The sequence below is a fragment of the Hyla sarda genome, chromosome 12 (assembly GCF_029499605.1).
Source record: "Hyla sarda isolate aHylSar1 chromosome 12, aHylSar1.hap1, whole genome shotgun sequence".
NCBI classification, from domain to species: Eukaryota; Metazoa; Chordata; class Amphibia; order Anura; family Hylidae; genus Hyla; species Hyla sarda.
Window position 1 is genome coordinate 73,317,325 of NC_079200.1, and position 23,298 is coordinate 73,340,622.

The 23,298-nt window shown below is 46.2% G+C and overlaps 1 long non-coding RNA gene across 1 annotated transcript in view; it reads right to left on the reverse strand.

Moving 5' to 3' along the window:
* Positions 1 to 11,892: 11,892 nt before the first annotated feature.
* Positions 11,893 to 23,298, reverse strand: part of LOC130296806 (uncharacterized) — a 59,455-nt gene continuing 48,049 nt past the window's right edge. The window contains exons 2-3 of the long non-coding RNA XR_008849294.1: positions 13,200 to 13,331; positions 11,893 to 12,588 (exon numbers count right to left, since the gene is read on the reverse strand). This is a non-coding gene — a long non-coding RNA (uncharacterized LOC130296806). The remainder of the gene's footprint in view (positions 12,589 to 13,199; positions 13,332 to 23,298) is intronic.

Here is a 23,298-nt window from a genome sequence, read left to right on the forward strand (position 1 = left end):
GGCCGTACACCACGAAAAATGGGGATTTGGAAGAAGATTCAGAGACTCTGAAGTTATACGAGAATTCGGCCCACGGTAGAAGATCTGCCCAGTCATCCTGGCGGGAGGAAACAAAATGCCGTAAATAATCACCCAGGACCTGGTTAATTCTTTCTACTTGCCCATTGGATTGAGGATGATAAGCAGAAGAAAAGTTTAATTTAATCTTGAGTTGTTTACAGAGAGCCCTCCAGAATTTTGACACGAATTGGACGCCTCTATCCGAGACGATCTGCGTGGGCAACCCGTGAAGACGAAAAATGTGTACAAAAAATTGTTTTGCCAACTGAGGCGCTGAAGGAAGACCAGGAAGAGGAATAAAATGTGCCATCTTGGAAAATCGATCAACGACCACCCAAACAACAGTGTTGCCACGGGATGGGGGTAAGTCTGTAATAAAGTCCATACCAATCAGAGACCAAGGCTGTTCGGGGACAGGCAGAGGGTGAAGAAGACCAGCAGGCTTCTGGCGAGGAGTCTTGTCCCGGGCACAGACAGTGCAGGCCCGCACAAAATCAACAACATCCGTCTCCAGAGTCGGCCACCAATAGAAACGAGAGATGAGTTGCACGGATTTCTTGATGCCCGCATGGCCTGCGAGATGGGAGGAGTGACCCCATTTGAGGATTCCGAGGCGTTGGCGTGGAGAGACGAAGGTCTTCCCTGGAGGAGTTTGCCTGATGGAGGCTGGAGAAGTGGAGATCAGGCAGTCAGGAGGAATGATGTGTTGCGGAGAGAGCTCTACTTCCGAGGCATCCGAGGAACGAGAGAGAGCGTCGGCCCTGATGTTCTTATCGGCAGGGCGAAAGTGAATTTCAAAATTAAACCGGGCAAAGAACAGAAACCACCTGGCCTGGCGAGGATTCAGCCGTTGGGCAGACTGGAGATAGGAGAGATTCTTGTGATCGGTGTAAATAATAACTGGAAATTTAGATCCCTCCAGCAGATGCCTCCATTCCTCAAGTGCTAATTTAATGGCCAGTAGCTCTCGACCCCCGATGGAGTAGTTCCTCTCCGCCGGAGAGAAGGTCCTAGAAAAAAAACCACAGGTAACAGCATGCCCGGAAGAATTTTTTTGTAGAAGAACTGCTCCAGCTCCTACTGAGGAGGCATCAACCTCCAATAGGAAGGGTTTAGATGGGTCAGGTCTGGAGAGCACGGGAGCAGAAGAAAAGGCCGACTTGAGCCGTTTAAAGGCGTCTTCCGCTTGAGGAGGCCAGGACTTAGGATTGGCATTCTTCTTGGTTAAAGCCATGATAGGAGCCACAATGGTGGAAAAATGTGGAATAAATTGTCTGTAATAATTGGCGAACCCCAAAAAACGTTGGATAGCACGGAGTCCGGAGGGGCGTGGCCAATCTAAGACGGCAGAGAGTTTGTCTGGATCCATTTGTAGTCCCTGGCCAGAGACCAAGTATCCTAGGAAAGGAAGAGATTGACATTCAAACAGACATTTCTCCATTTTGGCATAAAGTTGATTGTCACGAAGTCTCTGAAGAACCATGCGGACATGCTGGCGGTGTTCTTCTAGGTTGGCAGAAAAAATCAGAATATCGTCCAGATACACAACAACACAGGAATATAAGAGATCACGAAAAATTTCATTAACAAAGTCTTGGAAGACGGCAGGGGCGTTGCACAGGCCAAAGGGCATGACCAGATACTCAAAGTGTCCATCTCTAGTGTTAAATGCCGTTTTCCATTCATCCCCCTCCCTGATGCGGATGAGATTATAAGCACCTCTTAAGTCCAGTTTGGTAAAGATGTGGGCACCTTGGAGGCGATCAAAGAGTTCAGAGATAAGAGGTAGAGGGTAGCGGTTCTTTACCGTGATTTTATTAAGACCGCGGTAGTCAATGCAAGGACGTAGGGAGCCATCTTTTTTGGACACAAAGAAAAATCCAGCTCCGGCAGGAGAGGAGGATTTGCGGATAAACCCCTTTTTTAAATTTTCCTGGATGTACTCAGACATAGCAAGAGTCTCTGGGGCGGACAGAGGATAAATTCTGCCCCGGGGTGCAGTAGTGCCCGGGAGGAGGTCAATAGGACAGTCATAAGGCCTGTGAGGAGGTAGAGTCTCAGCTTGTTTTTTGCAAAACACATCAGCAAAGTCCATATAGACCTTAGGGAGACCAGTTACAGGGGGAACCACAGGGTCACGGCAGGGAGTACTGGGAACTGGTTTAAGGCAGTCCTTGAAACAAGAGATACCCCAGCTCTTGATCTCCCCCGTGGACCAATCCAGGGTTGGGGAATGGCGTTGGAGCCACGGTAGTCCAAGGAGAATTTCGGAAGTGCAATTGGGGAGGACCAAGAACTCAATTTTTTCTTGATGAGGTCCGATGCACATTAGAAGGGGCTCCGTGCGGTAACGTATGGTACAGTCCAATCTTTCATTGTTAACACAATTGATGTAGAGGGGCCTGGCGAGACTGGTTACCGGGATGTTGAACCTGTTGATGAGAGAGGCCAAAATAAAGTCTCCTGCAGATCCGGAATCCAAGAAGGCCATAGTAGAGAAGGAGAAGGTAGATGCAGATATCCGCACAGGCACAGTAAGACGTGGAGAAGCAGAGTAGACATCAAGGACTGTCTCACTTTTGTGCGGAGTCTGCGTGCGTCTTTCCAGGCGGGGAGGACGGATAGGACAATCCTTCAGGAAGTGTTCGGTACCGGCACAGTACAGGCAGAGATTCTCCATGCGGCGTCGTGTCCTCTCTTGAGGTGTCAGGCGAGACCGGTCAACTTGCATAGCCTCCACGGCGGGAGGCACAGGAACGGATTGCAGAGGATCAGAGGAGAGAGGAGCCGGGGAGAAAAAACGCCTCGTGCGAACAAAGTCCATATCCTGGCGGAGCTCCTGACGCCTTTCGGAAAAACGCATGTCAATGCGAGTGGCAAGATGAATGAGTTCATGTAGATTAGCAGGAATTTCTCGTGCGGCCAGAACATCTTTAATGTTGCTGGATAGGCCTTTTTTAAAGGTCGCGCAGAGGGCCTCATTATTCCAGGATAGTTCAGAAGCAAGAGTACGGAATTGTATGGCGTACTCGCCAACGGAAGAATTACCCTGGACCAGGTTCAGCAGGGCAGTCTCAGCAGAGGAGGCTCGGGCAGGTTCCTCAAAGACACTACAAATTTCCGAGAAGAAGGAGTGTACAGAGGCAGTGACGGGGTCATTGCGGTCCCAGAGCGGTGTGGCCCATGACAGAGCTTTTCCAGACAGAAGGCTGACTACGAAAGCCACCTTAGACCTTTCAGTAGGAAACTGGTCCGACATCATCTCCAAGTGCAGGGAACATTGTGAAAGAAAGCCACGGCAAAACTTAGAGTCCCCATCAAATTTATCCGGCAAGGATAGTCGTAAGCCTGAGGCGGCCACTCGCTGCGGAGGAGGTGCAGGAGCTGGCGGAGGAGATGATTGCTGAAGCTGTGGTAGTAGCTGCTGTAGCATCACGGTCAGTTGAGACAGCTGGTGGCCTTGTTGCGCTATCTGTTGTGACTGCTGGGCGACCACCGTGGTGAGGTCAGCGACATCTGGCAGAGGTACTTCAGCGGGATCCATGGCCGGATCTACTGTCACGATGCTGGCTGGCAGGAGGTGGATCCTCTGTGCCAGAGAGGGATTGGCGTGGACCGTGCTAGTGGACCGGTTCTAAGTCACTACTGGTATTCACCAGAGCCCGCCGCAAAGCGGGATGGTCTTGCTGCGGCGGTAGTGACCAGGTCGTATCCACTAGCAACGGCTCAACCTCTCTGACTGCTGAAGATAGGCGCGGTACAAGGGAGTAGACAGAAGCAAGGTCGGACGTAGCAGAAGGTCGGGGCAGGCAGCAAGGATCGTAGTCAGGGGCAACGGCAGGAGGTCTGGAACACAGGCTAGGAACACACAAGGGAACGCTTTCACTAGGCACAAGGGCAACAAGATCCGGCGAGGGAGTGCAGGGGAAGTGAGGTATATATATGGAGTGCACAGGTGAACACACTAATTAGAACCACTGCGCCAATCAGCGGCGCAGTGGCCCTTTAAATCGCAGAGACCCGGCGCGCGCGCGCCCTAGGGAGCGGGGCCACGCGCGCCGGGACAGGACCGACGGAGAGCGAGTCAGGTACGGGAGCCGGGGTGCGCATCGCGAGCGGGCGCCACCCGCATCGCGAATCGCATCCCGGCTGGAGGCAGTATCGCAGCGCACCCGGTCAGTGGATCTGACCGGGGCGCTGCAGTAACGAGAGTGTAGCGAGCGCTCCGGGGAGGAGCGGGGACCCGGAGCGCTCGTCGTAACAATTATATATGTACAGCTGGTATAAGTTATACGTCTTCTGTATATAGTGATATGGACAATGCTGGTATAACCTGGGTATATACTGTATATAATTATATATGTACAGCTGGTATAAGTTATATATCTCCTGTATATAGTTATATGGACAATGCTGGTATAACCTGGGTATATACTTGTATAAGTTATACATCTTCTGTGTATAGTGATATTATATTGAGCATGTGGGTCTTACCTAGGCATCTACTGGCACAAGTGTATGAGCTTTTGGTCACATTACTGGTCCTTTAGTCCAGTCTTTTACTCCTAGTATAAGTGTGTGGGTGCGTTCTTGGTTGAGATTTCGGGAATGAGCTGAGTCAGTGTACTGGTAGCTGCATAATCTTCTTGTTATGTAAGAGTTGCAGGAATCCAGCGCTTTGTCCTGCTGCGCTCTTGTTGTAGCAGCGCCTTGTTGTTCTAGGACAGGATCTGGTGAGTCATCTAGTCAATGATGAGGGACACTATAAGATGCCTGAGGAGCTCCATAGTCCCCACAGGAAGGTCAGTATCACAAAACTCACAGACAATGTGGGACATTTATCAAAGTCAGAGTAGGTGCACTGATGTTATACACATGTTTGGATGGCGTACTTGGAGTGTACATGCACCAAATGTATTCAATGGTGTTGGGCATGTGGTGAATATGATACTAGTACACATTTGCACCACTTTGTATGATTCCTTCTCTGACACATTTGTGAGGCTGGGTTCACACTGCCGAATCTTCGGGCTGAATTTCTGCCAGAGATCAAGCCGCTGGCACTAGGACCGCTCAGACTGCATTGCTGTCCCTATAGATGTCAATGCATTTCTGAGCAGATCTCCCAAAAGAACCACCCAGAAATGCATTGCCGTCTACAGGGACAGCAATGCAGTCCAAGTGCCGCCGGCTCGATCTCCGGCAGAAATTCTGCCCGGAGATTCCGCAGTGTGAACCCAGCCTGAGACTTTTTTACCGGGTGCGACTTTACTGTGACTTTAAAAAAATGCTGCGTACAGCCAGTTTTTTAAGCCAGGCCTTTGTCTGGTGGATATTTGTGGTATCATTGAGGGCATTGCGACATTTTAAGAAAAGTTGCATTTAATAAATCAGTGAAAACCCCAAATCGTGTACTAAAGCAGTTATAGAAGAAATGACGTTGGGTGTCTTATGCATTAATGTTGCACAATTTTTTGTGTAAGGTGCCAAATGTGCGGCATTTATACACTGAAAATAGTGGGATTTGAACCCAAGGCACCAGCGCTGCAAGGCAGCAGTGCTAACCTCTGAGCCACCATGCTACCGTTACCATACATCTAATATGCACAGTTGCTAAAATGGACAGAGATGTCAGCAGAGAGTACCAGAAAAATTAGGCATGTACACATGGCTCAAAAATGTGGTATTGTTGCAGCCGCAGCTGTAGCAGCACCCAGAAAAATTGCGGCAGCATAAAAAGTGCAGCACCAGAGGCCAGAAAAATTAGGCATGTACACCTGGCTGAAAAATAAGAACAAGCGCATATCCAAGAGTCCAGAAGACTCTATAATGCAGGACGGAGAAACACACAAAGAAATTATTTTCTAAATAAAAATTTTCATCAAATAAAGAAACAGAGTTCTTCCCTCTCTGTATTTTATTTTTGAAAATTTTTGTTTAAAAAATCACAAGCAACAAGTGTTCCTTGGTATAATGGTTAGTACTCTGGAAAATTCAAGTTTAAATTATCATAAAGTCCAGAAGACTCTATAATGCAGGACGGTGGTGCGGTGTGACTCTCCGCTTTGAGGCAAGTCAACCCCAAGATGGCGTGACACTGCTGTATCCGGGATCTGGAATAGCACCTGTGGAGTTGGGGGGGGTTGCCGGTGATGTGGAGCAAGACGCAGCAGTTGAGGGGCCTCGGCCGAGGAGGTTATGGAAGAGGATGGAGCAGGAGGAGTAGAGGAGGTAGCCTGCAAGTTGTGGCGGTGTCACCAACTCCTCTTCAGAGCCACGCATTCCATGCTTGGCAGCCGTCACCAGGTTTACCCAATGCGCAGTGTAGGTGATATACCTGCCCTGACCATGCTTTGCAGACCAGGTATCAGTGGTCAGATGGACCCTTGCCCCCCTGGTGAGATGGACCATGCCAGACATGCCAAAATTTCCTTTTGCACAATGGAGTAAAGGTTGGGGATTGCCTTTTGTGCAAAAAAATTTTGTCCGGGTACCTTCCACTGCGGTGTTACAATGGCTACACATTTTTTTAAAGGCTTCAGACTCCACCAGCTTGTATGGTAAAAGCTGGCGGGCTAGCAGTTCCGACAAGCCAGCTGTCAGACGCCGGGATAGGGGGTGACTTTGAGACATTGTCTTCTTGCGCTCAAACATCTCCGAGTCCTTGACAGACACCTGACTGTGGGCAGATGAGCAGGAACTGCTCAAGGCGAGAGACGGAGAGGCGGATGGTTGAGAGGGGGCAAGGAGGGCAGCAGTGGTTGACCTGGCTGAAGATGCTGGACCAGGAGGAGGATGGCGGCTTTGACTTTGTGTGCTGCTTGTACTGACGTGTTGATCCCATAGGCGTTTATGATGTGAGATCATGTGCCTTCGCAAAGCAGTTGTGCCTAGGTGGGTGTTGGACTTCCCACGACTCAGTTTCTTCTGGCACAGGTTGCAAATGGCCTCGCTGTTGTCAGAGGCAGACACACAAAAAAAATGCCACACTGCTGAGCTCTGCGATGACGGCATTCTGGTGGTGGCAACAGCATCCGTTGATTGGCGTCCCTTCTGGCTGACCCCGGGTGCCGATGCATGCTGTCTGACTGTGCCACTAGCCTCTTGCAACGACCTCCCCCTGCTTCCAACTCGTCTCATCCTCCTCTCTGTCTCCCCATCTGAACTTTCCCCCTCTTCTTCTCTTCTAGCGGGCACCCACGTGGCATCCACGGACACATCGTCATCATCAACACCTTCACCGCTAACTGACACCTCAAGAAAGGAAGCAGCAGCGGGTACAACATCATCATCACACCGCACGTCTATGTGTGTAATGCTGCCTGACTGAGACATATCCCTGTTAACTACATCCTCTGGCAATAATGGTTGCGCATCACTCATGTCTTCAAACTGATGTGTAAATAACTCCTCTGACGGGTCAAGTAAAGCTGCTGTGGTGCTAGTGTTGGTGGTTGTGGCAGGCGGGCAAGTGGTAGCATGAGAGGTGCCCGAAGCTAAGCTAGAGAAGGAGAAGGATGGTGCGTCAAGGTTCCGAGCGGAAGCTTTAGTAGTAGATTGGGTGTCTTGTGATAGCCAGTCAATTAAGTCCTCAGAACTTTGGGGGTTCAGGGTACGTGGCCTCTGAACACTGGCCATTCTAGGGCCAAAGGGAATCCCAGCACCATGACGGCCCCTGCGGAGTGGCCTTCCTCTGCCTGTCATTTTTTTGGTTAAATTTACACAAGTGTCACACCTAATGTGATTTGCACTAGGGTGACACAAATTGCCCTGCAGGCAAGAAAAATGGCAACTGTGACGTGAACTGACAGTGACGACTGATTTTATTTAACAGCCAAAAAAGGTATTTTTTTTTTATTTGCACAACTGTCACACCTAATGTGATTTGCACTAGGGTGACACAATTTTCCCTACAGGCAAGAAAAATGGCAACTGTGACGTGAACTAACAGTGACGACTGATTTTATTTAACAGCCAAAAAATGTATTTTTTTTTATTTGCACAACTGTCACACCTAATGTGATTTGCACTAGTGTGACAATGAGCAAAAAAACTTGCCAGCGGAGTTCCCCTTTTATGCAGTGGTCCCCAACCAGGGTGCCTCCAGCTGTTGCAAAACACACAGACTGATATATTTCAGCCCTTTGAATACTGTAGTAGTTAGTTGCTTTAAAGAAAAAAAGCATGCCAGCGGAGTTCCCCTTTTAAGCAGTGGTCCCCAACGAGGGTACCTACAGCTGTTGCAAAACACACGGACTGATATCTTTCAGCCCTTTGAATACTGTAGTAGTTAGTTGCTTGAAGGAACTTAAGTTTGATTCTGGAGTACCCCTTTTAACCAGCGGTTCCCTCCCAACCAGGGTGCCTACAGCTGTTGCAAGACTAACGGACTGATATCTTTCAGCCCTTTGAATACTGTAGTAGTTAGTTGCTTTAAAGAAAAAAAGCTTGCCAGCGGAGTTCCCCTTTTAAGCAGTGGTCCCCAACCAGAGTACCTACAGCTGTTGCAAAACACACGGACTGATATCTTTCAGCCCTTTGAATACTGTAGTAGTTAGTTGCTTGAAGGAACTTAAGTTTGATTCTGGAGTACCCCTTTTAACCAGTGGTTCCCTCCCAACCAGGACTGATATCTTTCAGCCCTAAAAAGAGCTTTTTTGGGTGCTGTCCTTAAAGCAGATGTTACATTAGTGCTTTAGGAGTAGAGTGGACCCTGAATACACCACCTAGCAGCAACCTAGCTATCGCTTTCCCTATACAGCAGGAGCAGCTTCTCTAATCCTCCACTTCCTAAGCCTGCAGCATGCTGAATGAGGCTAAAATGGCATCCTCACAAGAGGTAGGAGGGTCTGGAAGGGAGGGACTGCTGCTGATTGGCTGTAATGTGTCTGCTGACTCTGACTCACAGCGTCAAAGTTTACTGCAATGTTAAAGTATAGGGGGCGGATCGAACTTCACATATGTTCGCCCGGCGATGCGAATGCGAACATGCGAAATTCGCCGGGAACTGTTCGCCGGCGAACAATTCGCGACATCTCTACCACCAATACTTTAAAACGGGAAAACCTGACAATACTCAACAACAGAGTAATAACAATAATGTCAGAGAGACAGAGTAATGCAAACCGAGCAAGCAAAATAGAAAATGTTTTAATTTATTTTTGTGATATATATATATATATATATATATATATATATATATACAGTCATGGCCATAAATGTTGGCACCCCTGAAATTTTTCGAGAAAATGAAGTATTTCTCACAGAAAAGGATTGCAGTAACACATGTTTTGCTATACACATGTTTATTCCCTTTGTGTGTATTGGAACTAAACCATAAAAGAGAGGAAAAAAAGCAAATTGGACATAATGTCACCAAACTCCAAATGATGCTCCTTTAAACTCACCTGGAGTAAGTAACAGGTATGGGCAATATAAAAATCACACCTGAAAGCAGATAAAAAGCATAAAAGCGGATAAAAAGAAGTTCACTTAGTCTTTGTAGTGTGTGTCTGTGTGCCACACTAAGCATGGACAACAGAAAGAGGAGAAGAGAACTGTCTAAGGATTTGGTTACAAGTCCATCTCCAGAGATCTAGATTTGCCTTTGTCCACAGTGCGCAACATTATCAAGAAGTTTGCAACCCATGGCACTGTAGCTAACCTCCCTGGGCGTGGACAGAAAAGAAAAATTGATGAAAGGTTTCAATGTAGGATAGTCCGGATGGTGGATAACCAGCCCCAAACAAATTACAAAGATATTCAAGCTGTCCTGCAGGCTCAGGGAGCATCAGTGTCAGTGTGGACTATCTGTCAAAATTTAAATGAAATGAAACGATATGGCAGGAGACCCAGGAGGACCCCACTGCTGACACAGAGACATAAAAAAGCAAGACTACATTTAGCCAAAATGAACTTCTGGGAAAACGTCTTGTGGACAGATGAGACCAAGATAGAGCATTTTGGTAAAGCACATCATTCTACTGTTTACTGAAAATGGAATGAGGCCTACAAAGAAAAGAACACAGTACCTACAGTGAAATATGGTGGAGGTTCAATGATGTTTTGGGGTTGTTCTGCTGCCTCTGGCACTGGGTGCCTTAAATGTGTGCAAGGCATCATGAAATCTGAGGATTACCAACTGATTTTGGGTCGCACTGTACAGCCCAGTGTCAGAAAGCTGGGTTTGCGTCCGAGATCTTGGGTCTTCCAGCAGGACAATGACCCCAAACATACGTCAAACAGCACCCAGAAATGGATGGCAACAAAGCGCCGGAGAGTTCTGAAGTGGCCAGCAATGAGTCCAGATCTAAATCCCATTGAACAACTGTGGAGAGATCTTAAAATTGCTGTTGGGAAAAGGCGCCCTTCCAATAAGAGAGACCTGGAGCAGTTTGCAAAGCAAGAGTGGTCCAAAATTCCGGCTGAGAGGTGTAAGAAGCTTATTGATGGTTATAGGAAGCCACTGATTTCAGTTATTTTTTCCAATTGTGTGCAACCAAATATTAACTTAAGGGTGCCAATAATTTTGTCCAACCTATTTTTGGAGTTTGGTGTGACATTATGTCCAATTTGCTTTTTTTCCTCTCTTTTTTGGTTTAGTTCCAATACACACACACAGAGGGAATATACATGTTTATAGCAAAACATGTATTACTGCAATCCTTTTCTGTAAGAAATACTTCATTTTCTAGAAAAATTAAGAAAAGAGGTTTACAATACAAGCTCTGCAACTTCCAGAGATACAAAAAGCACTAAGAAATAAAACATAAAAACAAGAAGGGAAAAGACCAGGACAGAATGGTAAAATGACACAAGGGCGGGTGGGCAGTTTTGCTTTCATTCGCTCCGGTGAGACACACGTGAGGAAGGCACCTGGGCGGTTATATGGACCAGGGGCCCACTAGTACCCACCCCCTCCTAAAGTAAGCTCTATCCCAGTCTGGGAGTGAGAACAACTACGCCTAGAAGACCCCTAACCAACATGAACAGGAGGAGGTGGTCTGCATTAACCCTATTTAAACCCCAAAAACCTGTCAGTCAGGGTTACCCATGCCTATACGGCTGGGTAACTTTCAGAATTAGAGCGTCTCTTTGCTTTGTGTGGGTGTCACCCTGCCTCTCCCTGGTGTTTGGGGTCTCTATATCACAGCCTGCACTTATATCTTCTGTTCCAGGACAAGTTGATGCGCATCAGGTCTGCACCTGCCGATGTCACACCCACATTCTTCTTCTTGACCCTGAAGAATCAACCGACTACTTTAGTGCTTATATACAGGAAATGCATACATGACGGACATAAAGAGTAGCACAGTCTTAGATACTGCAAATGAGCAAACTATATCACACATGATAGGGATAGAAGCAGTATTTACTCAGCAGACTGTATCATACATGAGAGGCTTAGATACAGCAGCTTAGCAGATGCTGTTATACATGATTGGATTTCATTCGGCAGATCAGCAGACATCAGACAGGACCACTTAGATACAGTATCTAGGCAGACAGTATCACACACATTAGAGTTAGATACGTGATTCAGCAGACACTATCACACATGATAGGGTTAGATACAGTAGGTCAGCAGACATAAACATACAAAGGACCCTAAGCTACAGCAGCTAAGCAGGATAGGCCTAAATACACCATCTAAGCAGGACTGTGCAGAACATGGACCACCTCACCTATTAGTTCCCACACCCAATCAGCCCTTGCTTAATACTATAAATAATTGAGACAGACAACAATAAACCTTTTGATGGACTGGGTAGGTCGGTCACAGCGTTTAATTATAAATGTATAAATAATATTAACTTGTAAACAAAATTGCTTAGCGGTCACAGTAATTGTAAACAATGGCTGAAGTGCTATACCTAACCGCAAGCATTGCCAGCGGGTAACTCCGCCTTCAGCCTCCTGATCTCTGCTTTTATTCTTCTTCTCCACTGCCACAGAGGAGTACATGTACCCCTACACAACACTCCAACTCCCACCCAGCAAGAACAACGCCTGCTCCACACCATCTTGCAACCCCGACAAAAATATGTCCATCCCAACATCATTGATCATCAGGTGCCGGTTGTCACCCTCCAGCTGCCGGTGTCTGACAACCACGCCACCTTTGGACCTCACAAATCGTGCCATCCGGGAGTTAACCGTCCGACGGGCCCTTTTCACAGCCGAAGCCTCCCTGGCCCCCTGCCAGGTAACCTTCGGAACCATTTTCGACCAGACAATGACCACTTCTGCAAAGAAACCAATAATACGTTCCAAATCCCCCTTCATAAGAGTGATGAGGTCTGGCACCCGGAGGAAACAGAGGTCATTACCCCCGGCATGCAGAACTAGCACCACAGGAGGGTGCACTGACCCGGCCAGGGCCAATGCCTTCGCCAGCACGTCCGACCATCTCAGACCTCTAATGCCTTGCCAGGGAATATTCACACTCCAGACCTCCAGGATGACATTCTGCTCTCTGGGCGACCCAGAAGATGTGCCCTAGGAAGCACACAGTGGACAGAAGATGATCTGAAAAGAGAAACATGTTAGAGAAGACGTTCAGGACTCACATACCCAGTGTAACAAGCTGATTTCCAACACCCAATGCTTTGGATATCTGACACCAACATTGCCGCCCTAGCGGCCTACGGAAGAAATGAGTACCGTAGTCAGCAGGGGAGACCCTCACCATTGCCAAACAATGCCAAAAAACTGTAGAAAATTGATAGTGGGTAAGCGGAGAGCCATCAGCATGATGCCACAATGAGTTCCCCAACCTGGAAGGCACCAAAAAAAGCAAGGGGAAAGGCCACTGTGTAGAGCACAGCCTCATAATCGTAAAAACAACAAATAAACAGAAACAAGGGAAACGGCACAGGGTGGTGGCTCTCGCGCTCTCACATGCTCCCACCGCCAACCCTTCAAGGTCTGCTGAATGGAAAAACTGTGCATGACATCCAGCCAACCTTGTAACTTAAAATTAAAACCCACCCCAGATAAGCGCCTCTGAGCTACAGAGGCTGAAACTCCTGCGGCCCGCAGGGACAACAAAGAAGACAAAGTAATCTCCAGCCGGAGATCGCCACTGGAAAAAAAATCTCGATCCCCAGCAACCACCAACCACTCCTTCCATGACTTACCATGAGCTCTCCATTTGGTGGCCAACACAGAAGTCGAGATGAGGGGCATCAAACCATCTGCACCAGGTCCCAAAGGCAGGGTGGACACGAAAGACCCACCGGGTCCGCCTCCGGACAGAACAACCGAAACCCCTGAAAGTTAAAACGGGAAAGAGAGTTAGCAAAAACATTAATAACACCAGCTATGTGGGAATGAACCCATATCATTGTAATACAAACAACGGAGCGCCAGGTGCCTAAGGAGGGATAAAACAGGAAGAGAGGAAGAAGAAATACTGTTAATACAGTAAACCTATCCCTAAACTGTTCCCCCACAACTCAACTGGCCCGATAATGAAAAGGCAAGTCGTGAGTTAACAGCATCACCTTCTGACTGCTGAGCCTTAGCAGCAGACAGGCTGTCACCTTCCCCCCTCCCTCCTGTGGTCCTGGGGTCACTGCTAGGGCATCCCTGCGGTGGGGGGGGGGGGGGGGGAGACACTAGGAGCAGGCCAATCACAGCCTCTCCTTTTTTCATGCTCCAGATCCCTTAACAATATATATATATATATATATATATATATATATACTGCCCCGCCCTGTGTCCTCACACCCCCATTTGGGTCCTGGAGGCTGGTCCCACCCTCCCTCCCCTGTTCTTGTTGTTGTTTTTTATACTGTTTTGCATTGTTTTCTGATATCGTATTTATTAAGTCACAGCGGGCAGGTTCCAATGTGAATAGGTCTGGTTGGACCTCCTCATCGGAGTTGGTGAGGTAGAACCACTCAAACGTTGACCATCACCAAGTTAGTGCCTCAAAATGTTAATTATTAATAAAGCTGTGGCCAAAATCCAACCACGTAAAAGTTATTGGTTGTCAGAGTATTTATTTAAGAGGGATGGGGTGGGTTTTGTTAAGAGGAACACTTAATCTCGGCAGTCTGGGAGAAAGTTCTAACAAAGTCAAATTGCGACAAAAATTCCAAACTCCTTTAATTCCAAAGGTCATTCCTTCGCACACCAGTCCCCTTGAAAATAAGCCCCAAAACCAACGGACCCAGAAGCATCAGTGAACAGGGAAATCTCTGCGTATGGCCATTATATCACCATAAAAACTCCCTCCAAACCCTTAAATCAGCCTTCAAAGGAATGGTTAGGCGAATATGATGTTCAGGTTGAGACACACCTTTTGTGGCCAACGAGAGGCGCCGAGAGAAAACTCGACCCATTGGCATGATCCTGCAGGCAAAAACCAGATGACCCAGAAGAGATTGCATCTGCTTAAGGGTGACCTTACTAACACCACAAAAACTCTCAAAAACTAACTGCAACAGCCTCACTTTTACTTTTAGCTGCTGAGGAAAGGTCCTATGGAGGACTTGAAACGCATCCAGCTTTCCCTTCTAAGTGCCACTCCATACAGCCAATATCCCAGAGCCAGAACCCTTCCATTTTCGGCGCCTCAAACCTATGCGCAACGCTCCAGCCCCGAGGATACGCCACACCGGGCTAATTATCAGAACCGTTACAAGGATCGGATCCTCTACAATTTGCTGTATCTTCTGAGACAAGCCGTGTCTCTAACATCCGACCATCATCTGTACCAAGCCCGGACCAACTGCTCCACATCAGGTACTATGTATACAGCTATGCTGTACTTTTGAAGCGCTGCAGTCCCCTGTTTATTTGCCCACCAAAACCCACTGCATATTTTGAGACCGCAAAATCTCTAGCAGCAGGTGTTTCATTCAAGAGAACTAAACCCTTTAAACAATTGTATGCATACATAGTATCACTTGTCTAGCAACATTGTATCCTCCCTATAAGCTCACTTCAGACATCGCTGCATATCGTTGAGACTGCCCAGTCTCTAGCAGCGGGCTCTTTGCACAAAGAGCCAGAACTTATACATCGGATTACAAGCGATTCACATACAAGGGGATTCATTTGAACAAAACTACTAAGAGATTAATATGCACTTTATTTTCATGGTACCCACCATCTGAACTATTAGATCAATTTCTCAAGAATATCTCTATTTTTTCGGCTGGCTTATCGGACACAGTGGATTATTTTGACTGATTTATCGGACACTGTGGAAAATTTTGGCTGTTTTATCGGATATTGGAAACTCTTAAAATTTTTACAATTTCATGAATTTACTAATTACCTGTTGATATTAGTTACAATTGCCGTATTATATTTGTATATCTATTGTGAATTTTTATTGTGTATTTGCCGACCCACAAGGGCCCTGTGAGGTTCGACACACACTTTAACTATCATATATATTTTATTATAATAAACATATCATCATCCAATATTCATTGACCCTGAGCCTCAATTTCCATATTTTATTTAACTGCAACAGCCTGTCCAGTTTATCCCCGGGAAGCCGAAAGACTAACTCAGCTGAGTCAATCTCAATTCCCAAAAAAGAAAGGGTGGTAACTGGGCCTTCTGTCTTGTCCAGTCACAAGGGAGCACCAAACTTGGCCATAAGAAAGCAAAAAGTATTGAGGGGAAACTGACAAAAATTGGACCCCAGGGGCAACAAAAAGAAAGTCATGGATAACTGAGTGACAACCCGTCTCATAACGCACCACCCACTCCAAGAATGTACTAAACATCTTGAAGTAGAGGCACGAAATGGAACACCACATCAGAAGACAAGTGTCATAATAAAAAGCACCATCCCCCTGACAACCCAAAAGATGGTAACATTCAGTATAAACTGGCAAAAGGTGAAAAGCGGATTCAATATCCCGGCGGACCTGAGATAATCTGCAAAAACGGGGTGAAATGACAATGTGGCAAGTGGTGGCGACTCAATAGATTCAATGACATCCACATAAGGTGGCTCAGCACCCAAGGAATCAACTATGGCAGGCTGCATGGTGACCCCAGGGGCTGCAGGAGCCGGGGAAGTGTAAGGGCAGGGGGAGCCTCCCCAGCAGAAGAGGAATCATGGGACGCAGATTGATTTTGGCCCATAACTGCAGGGGCACTGATCTGGGCGGTAGATACACCAGGAGCAGAGCCAGTGGCAATAAGCCCGAGCACAGGGACAGGAGAGGTGGTAGATAGGGGAGGGGGAGCAGGTGCAGCTTGCCAGGGGAGAAATACAGGGGGACAATGGAGGCTGGAGGTATGAGAAGCGGGCTGTGTATCAGGCACATGTAAAATCCCGGGAAATATAACAGGAGGCACGCGTAGGGGAGATGGCAGAGCTTCAGCCAGTGCTTCCTCCGCTCCAACAGGCCTGCCCCAAGCCCCTCGCGCCGAGCCCTTCCCTGTTTTAGCCTGGTGAGACCCCCCCTCGAGTAGCAGGAGGACTGGGGCTAAGCCGGAGTACGTGTGCGGCGTGCAGTGCACCGACTCCCAATACCCACCTGTGCAGCGCTAGCCGGAACCGCGCTGGGGGACGCAACCGCAGGAGGCACAGATGCCGGGGACGGCAGAACCGGCTAGGTAATTACAAATATTATTACACATGAAAGGTTTAGATACAGCATCTCAACATACATCATCATACATGAGAGGTTTAGATACAGTGTATAAACAAAGAGTAGCATACAGGATTGGCTTGGATACAGCAGCTGCACAAGATAGACTTGCAAACTGCAGCTCTAAAGCCAGCACCATGTATGCCTTACATACAACAGCATTTGTTTATCTTTAACCCCTTAAGGACGCAGGACGTAAATGTACGTCCTGATGAGGTGGTACTCAACGCACCAGGACGTGAATTTACGTCCTAAGCATAACCGCGGGCATCGGAGCGATGCCCGTGTCATGCGCGGCTGATCCCGGCTGCTGATCGCAGCCAGGGACCTGCCGGCAATGGCCGACGCCCGCGATCTCGCGGGCGTCCGCCATTAACCCCTCAGGTGCCGGGATCAATACAGATCCCGGCATCTGCGGCAGTTCGCGATTTAAATGAACGATCGGATCGCCCGCAGCGCTGCTGCGGGGATCCGATCATTCAGAACTCCGGACGGAGGTCCCCTCTCCTTCCTCCGTCCGTCTCCCTGCGTCTCCTGTAGTGTTGAGCGGCATAGGCCATATTCGAATTCGCGAATATTCGCGAATATATGGACGAATATTCGTCATATATTCGCGAATATTCGCATATTCTCGTTTTATTTTCGCATATGCGAACATTCGCGTATGCGAAAATTAACATACGTGAAAATTAGCATATACAAAATTAGTGCGCGCGGAAATTCGCATGTGCGAATATTAGCATATGCAAATATTCGCATATGCGAATTTTCGCGCGCCAGTCTCACACAGTAGTATTACAGCCTTCTTATCATCACACAAGCTGGAAGCAGAGAGGGGTGATCACTGTGATGCGTACTGTGAAGAGAAAAAAAAACAAAAAACAAAAAAACGAAGATTCATAATTACGAATATATAGCGCTATATTCGCGAAATTCGCGAATTCGCGAATATGCGATATTCGCGAATAATATTCGAATTGCGAATATTCGCGAGCAACACTAGTCTCCTGCTCTGGTCTGAGATCGAGCAGACCAGAGCAGGAGATGACCGATAATACTGATCTGTTCTATGTCCTATACATAGAACAGATCAGTATTAGCAATCATGGTATTGCTATGAATAGTCCCCTATGGGGACTATTCAAGTGTTAAAAAAAAATTTAAAAAAATGTAAAAGTAAAAGTAAAAAAAAAGTGAAAAATCCCCTCCCCCAATAAAAAAGTAAAACGTCCGTTTTTTCCTATTTTACCCCCAAAAAGCGTAAAAAACATTTTTTATAGACATATTTGGTATCGCCGCGTGCGTAAATGTCCGAACTATTAAAATAAAATGTTAATGATCCCGTACGGTGAACGGGGTGAACGAAAAAAAAATAAAGTCCAAAATTCCTACTTTTTTTTTATACATTTTATTAAAAAAAATTATAAAAAATGTATTAAAAGTTTTTTATATGCAAATGTGGTATCAAAAAAAAGTACAGATCATGGCGCAAAAAATGAGCCCCCATACCGCCGCTTATACGGAAAAATAAAAAAGTTAGAGGTCATCAAAATAAAGGGATTATAAACGTACTAATTTGGTTAAAAAGTTTGTGATTTTTTTTAAGCGCAACAATAATATAAAAGTATATAATAATGGGTATCATTTTAATCGTATTGACCCTCAGAATAAAGAACACATGTCATTTTTACCATAAATTGTACGGCGTGAAAACAAAACCTTCCAAAATTAGCAAAATTGTGTTTTTCGTTTTAATTTCCCCACAAAAATAGTGTTTTTTGGTTGCGCCATACATTTTATGATATAATGAGTGATGTCATTACAAAGGACAATTGGTCGCGCAAAAAACAAGTCCTCATACTAGTCTGTGGATGAAAATATAAAAGAGTTATGATTTTTAGAAGGCGAGGAGGAAAAAATGAAAACGTAAAAATTAAATTGTCTGAGTCCTTAAGGCCAAAATGGGCTGAGTCCTTAAGGGGTTAAAGGGGTACTCCGGTGGAAAACTTTTATTTATTTTTTTAATCAACTGGTGCCAGAAAGTTAAACAGACTTGTAAATTACTTTTATTAAAAAATCTTAATCCTTCCAGTACTTATTAGCTGCTGAATACTACAGAGGAAATTATTTTCTTTTTGGAACACAGTGCTCTCTGCTGAATCATGAGCACAGTGCTCTCTGCTGACATCTCTGTCCATTTTAGGAACTGACCAGAGCAGCATATGTTTGCTATGGGGATTTACTCCTACTCTGGACAGTTCTTAAAATGGACAGAGATGTCAGCAGAGAGCACTGTGGTCATGATGTCAGCAGAGAGCTCTGTGTTCCAAAAATAAAAGAATTTCCTCTGAAGTATTCAGCAGCTTATAAGTACTGGAAGGATTAAGATTTTTTAATAGAAGTAATTTACAAATCTGTTTAACTTTCTGGCACTTCTTTAAGCACATGTAAAGCAGAATTATGGGGGACATTTATAAAAACCTGTTCAGAGGAAAAGTGGAGCAGTTGCCCATAGCAACCTATGAGATCGCTTCTTTCATTTTTAAAAAGACCTATAAAAAATGAAAGAAGCAATCTGATTGGCTGCTATAAGCAACTATACCTCTATATGGATGTTTTCCAAAGACTATTCCTTCAGCTGTTTAAAAACTTCAGCTCCCAGCATGCATGGAAAGCCTTTGGCTGTCTGTGCATGCTGGGAGCTGTAGTTTTGCAACAGTTGGAGGGACACTGTTTGGAAAACACAGCACATTCTCACAGGCAAATTACCTGCAGAATTTCTGCAGCGTATTTTGCTAGCATTCACTTCAATGGGTTTGAAGGAAAATCTGCAAATCTGCCTCTATTGCAGATTTTCTACTGACCTATTCAAGTCAATGGTAGCAAAATCCGCTGCAGATTTTCTGCAGCTAATCCACCTGTGTGAATGTATCTTCATGGTAAAGTCACATGTGCCATATTTCTTATCCATTTAAGTCAATAGATAGCAAAATACGCAGCCTATTTTGTTACCCATCACTTTCATGGGTAGGAAAATATGCGGCAGCAAATACACAGCAAAATACGGCACATGAGACTCTACCCTTAGGGTACGTTCACATGTGCGCATTTTGTGCTGCAGATCTGCCGATTAGATGCTGCAGATTTTGCTGCCCATTGACGTCAATGGGTAGCAAACTCCGCTACAGCAAATCTGCAGCAGAAAATACGCACCTATGAACGTATCGTTACACAGGTTTTGATACATCTCTCCCTATGTATCTAAGATTCTATTCCCACAGCAGAATTCCTCTTGGGGAATTTTGCTTCAAATTAAAGCCCATAGACTTCTATGGGATTCCGCACTCCCATTCACACTTCTGAATTTCCGCTTGCGGAATTCCGCAGCGGAAATTCAGAAATGTAAATGGGAGTGCAGAATCCCATAAAAGTCTATGGGTTTTGATTTGAGGCAAAACTCCACAAGCGGAATTCTGCTGTGGGAATAAACTCTAAGGCTAGGTTCACACTGTGGAATCTCTGGGCAGAATTTCTGCCAGAGATCAAGCCGGCGGCACTAGGACCGCTCAGACTGCATTGCTGTCCCTACAGATGTCAATGCATTTCTGAGCAGATCTCCCAAAAGAACCACCCAGAAATGCATTGCCGTCTACAGGGACAGCAATGCCGTCCATCCGGTCCTAGTGCCGCCGGCTTGATCTCAGGCAGAAATTCTGCCCGGAGATTCTACAGTGTGAACCCAGCCTGAGTGTTGTATTAAAGGGGTACACCGGTGCTTACACATCTTATCCCCTATCCAAATGATAGGGGATAAGATGCCTGATCACGGGAGTCCCGCAGCTGGGGACCCCCAGGATCATGCACACGGAACCCCGTTTGTAATCAGTCCCCGGAGCGAACACGCTCCGGGGACTGATTACAAACGGGGTTCCGCGTGCATGATTACGGGCGACTACAGGGTCGGCGGCGTGTGACGTCACGCCTCCGCCCCCGTGTGACATCACTCTCCGCCCCACCTCCCGTAGGCTTGCATTGAGGGGCGGAGCGTGATGTCACATGGGGGCGGGGGCGTGATGTTACACGCTGCCGGCCCTGCGGTCGACCATAATCAGACCCGGAGCTAATCAGACCCACATCAGATCATAATCAGACCCACACGCTCCGGGGACTGGTTACAAACGGGGTTCCGCGTGCATGATCCTGGGGGTCCCCAGCTGCGGGACTCCCACGATCAGGCATCTTATCCCCTATCCTTTGGATAGGGGATAAGATGTGTAAGCACCGGAGTACCCCTTTAAGAATGTCCCTATGTGCTAAGGATTCATCTCTTACTGCACAAAGTCGCCTTTCCTTCTCACTATATGTAACTCTCTGGGTTTGTGCTACAGTTCACATTGTGCAATCTTCTCTGTTTTGTATTTGCGCAGCTTTAAAATCTAACTAATGGAAACAAATGAAAATATGCAATCAAAACAAAGTAACAGCAGTTACCAGGGGCGGCCACTTCTATGTAATGATTCTGTACAACGGAAATACTTTGTTGCAAACATGTTGCTGCTCAGTTGGATGCAATATTCTATGTAAGAAACATGTTCTGGTCTTTTCTTCATTAGATGCAATGTGTATCTTCGGAACAAGTGATACAATGTATCTATGAGTTTGAAGTGGATTTCAGGGCAGATCCCACACTAAAATTCACAATTCTGTTTTTCATACATGTCAATGGGGGTTCCGCAACCAGTTTGGATGCTTAGAAAAATATCAGCTGCAATTTTTGGCTTCAGTACTAAAGGATAAGTTCACATATATACAGTACTATGTATGCAGCAGATTTTTTGCAACAGATTTCATCATTGACTTTATAGCAGAAAATCTGCAGTATGAAATCTGCAGCAGCAAATTAGCAGCATATATAAGAAATAAGTAACATACTACTCATGTCACATAGAAATTGGATTAACCTCATTTACGCTAGGCTTCCACTTGTTTGTTTTTTTTAATTTGTTTTTTTTTTTTACACCTATAAAAAAAAACGCCAGCAAAAACACCAGAAAAACTGCCACAGCTTTTTCCTGCATTTTGGCAGTTTTTCTGGTGTTTTTTCTGGCGTTTTTCCTGGTGTGTGGAAACAGCCAAGTTTATCCCCTGTGGCAGTTTTTTCACTGCCTTCAGGTACCACTCTGTGGGTTGGATGCTGAGCGCCCGGTCCACAGAGTGTAAGGAGATGAGGAGTGATGTACAGCATCACTACTCACCTCCTCCGGCAGTATAGTATACAGGGGTGAATAGTGTACCCGTGTATACTATACAGGAGCCGGGAATCCTGTCACCAAATTGACTCCTATAGCCCCTTTGGGCGTTATACAGTATATACAGCTATCTATAGATAGCTTTATATAGTGTATACAGAAGCCAATGTCCACTTACCTCTCTTGCTCCTATCCTGGCCAGGTCCATGTAGCTCTGCCCCCTAGTGATGACATCATTAGGGGCGGAGCTACAGACAGGAGCCAGGCTGGTGAGTGTGAGGCTCTGTTCACATTGTCCGTTTTGTATAATGTGAACAGACTCTTCTGGCAGTGTCCTCCCAGACAGGGAGACTTCAGCTATTGCTAAACTACAACTCCCAGCATGCCCAGACAGCCATAGGCTCTCTGGGCAAGCTTAGAGTTGTAGTTTAGACTCCCTGTTTGGGAAGACATTGCAATATTGGCCCTCTCCCCAGCAGAAAGCACCAAAAATGTACTAACCAATATTTTGTGATGAACTGTATTTTTTTTCCTTCTAATAAAATGGTTAACGAGGGCTGTGGGGGAGTGTTTTTTTAAATAAAATAATTTTTCCAATGTGGCAGCTTTTTTTTTTTTATTGAATTTTCAGGCTTAGTAGTGGAAGCCGGTCTTATTGACGGAATACATTACTAAGCCTAGGCCTTAGCGTTAGCCCCAAAAATAGCTATTACTAACCCCCAATTATTACTCCACAGGGCCGGTATCCACCACCAAGAGCCAGTACCAACAGGCCCGGAGCATCAAAAATGGCGCTCCTGGGCCTAGGCGGTAACAGGCTGGTGTTATTTAGGCTGGGGAGGGCCAGTAACAATAGTCCTCGCCCACCCTGGCAACGTCAGGATATTGCTGCTTGGTTGGCATCTGGCTGAGAATAAAAAGACGAGGAAGCCTATGCATTTTTTTTTATAAATTTTTTTTTTTAAATGCATATGGTTCCCCGTCTTTATATTCTCAGCCAGATACCAACCAGGCAACAACAGCCGGACGTTACCAGGGTGGGCGAGGACCATTGTTACTGGCCCTCCCCAGCCCCAGCTCAGTAATGGATTCCGTCTCTAAAACAGCTTCCACTACTAAGCCTGAAAATTATTTAAAAAACACGACACATTGGAAAAATTATTCCATTTTAAAAAACACCCCCCACAGCCCTTGTTAACCATTTTATTAATAGGGGGAAAAATCCAGTTCATCCGCAGTAGTCCTCTGAATCCCCTGTAATCCTCTGCATACACAGATATGAAATGACTGTTACAAAAAAAACTGGCTGTCTGGGCATGCTGGGAGTTGTAGTGTAGCAACAGCTGGAGTCTCCCTATCTGGGA